At 47.8% G+C, this 1,480-nt stretch overlaps 1 long non-coding RNA gene across 1 annotated transcript in view; it reads right to left on the reverse strand.

Moving 5' to 3' along the window:
* Window positions 1-508: 508 nt before the first annotated feature.
* The window catches only part of LOC107081056, an 11,737-nt gene continuing 10,765 nt past the window's right edge, over window positions 509-1,480 (reverse strand). Inside the window, exon 2 of the long non-coding RNA XR_001481021.1 lies at window positions 509-1,459. This is a non-coding gene — a long non-coding RNA (uncharacterized LOC107081056). The remainder of the gene's footprint in view (window positions 1,460-1,480) is intronic.

The following is a 1,480-nucleotide window of genomic DNA, read 5'->3' on the forward strand; positions in this document are numbered from 1 at the left end:
AAAAGTCTGAGATGAATCCAAAACTAAAAGAATGAACTCTATGAAAATAGATGCTTTAGACGCCAAGTTATGAAAGAAACTCTAGAATATGTAGATCAACTGATTTCTGAGTCTCTGGAACAAGATGGTAATGATTTGATAGGACTGGAGGTCACCATGGAAACCAAAAGCTTTTTGAACTGGGAAGATGAATCCCAGTCTGGGTGTTCCTGACCATTTCCAAACGGCGTCTCGCTGACATCATCATGGAAAACCGAAGGCGTCAGGAGTTCTGCTGATGGGATCCAGATAATTGGATTAATATCTCTGTTAGCAGGAGAGGTAAGGCCCCGGGGCCCGCTATGTGAGGATTACCTGCCCTATCTGAGCTGTAATCTCAGAGGAACAGCGACTGATCCCAGATCAGATCATTTAAGGTCAGAAGAGAAAATGAACCAAACATTAAAATACTGGAAAAATATTCCTGTAAAAAGCAGCAGCAGAAAGTTTATCAGACAAAAACCAGACATGGATTTAAGGCATTTATTCTGAGCAACAATTATGATGACAGCAGATTAAATAAAAAAAAGATCAAAGTGAATTGATCTAAATCGATGAGAAGCTGTTATGGTTACAGAGCGCAGAGAGAAACGGATGCAGCTCAGACCTGCCCCCACTGGAGGCCCTCTGGGGCCCACAGCTCTTTAAGGAGGAAATGTTAGCAAGGACCAACATCATGATTTAAGGCCTTACAGCAGTGGTCCCCCACCTGTCCTCCGCCTGTCCTCCATCTGTCCCCCTGGACCTCTAGAGTCCAATGGTTCCTTCGCACCAGCCTGTTAATCAGCCATGCAGTAAGTCATGACTGGGGCCCCAAGATCAAAGATGCAGGAGTCCCTGAACAGCAGGGGTCCCTGGACAGCAGGAGTCCCTGGACACCAGGAGTCCCTGGGGATCAAGGGTCCTTTAACAGCAGGGTTCCCTGGAAACAGGGTTCTCTGGACAGCAGGGGTCCCTGGAAAGCAGGGGACCTTGGGGGACAGGGTTCCCTGGGGACCAGGGATCCTTAAAAAGCAGGATTCCCTGGGGACCAGGGGCTCCTGGACGAACTTCCTGCTGCTGGAAACATCCAGATGTTTAACAGCAGCAGTGACCTTTGACCTTCTTCTTCAGTCTGCCTGAGCTGAGCTAGAATAGTAAAGAATGGTGGAGCTGCTGGTTCCACGGTTCTGGAGAAAAGTCTTAGAAAGTCTGGGTGAACATTAAACGTGAAAAGCTGCATAAAACATGAAGAAGCAAACAACTGATGGAGAAAGATGAGCAGAACCAGAACCAGATGGAGCCATACAGGAGGAAGGTTCTGATCCACTTCCTCCTTTATTTGTTCTTGGCAGCCAGCGGCTTGCGGCTGATCTTCCTGCTCTTATCGCTGCTCTTCTTTGGAGGTTCTGGGTTCGCCTGCATGTGCCGACCATGGAGACTGTGGAGAGAAGAGAGAAAC

Source organism: Cyprinodon variegatus, unplaced genomic scaffold (assembly GCF_000732505.1).
Source record: "Cyprinodon variegatus isolate N-32 unplaced genomic scaffold, C_variegatus-1.0 Scaffold2778, whole genome shotgun sequence".
Classification (NCBI taxonomy): domain Eukaryota; kingdom Metazoa; phylum Chordata; class Actinopteri; order Cyprinodontiformes; family Cyprinodontidae; genus Cyprinodon; species Cyprinodon variegatus.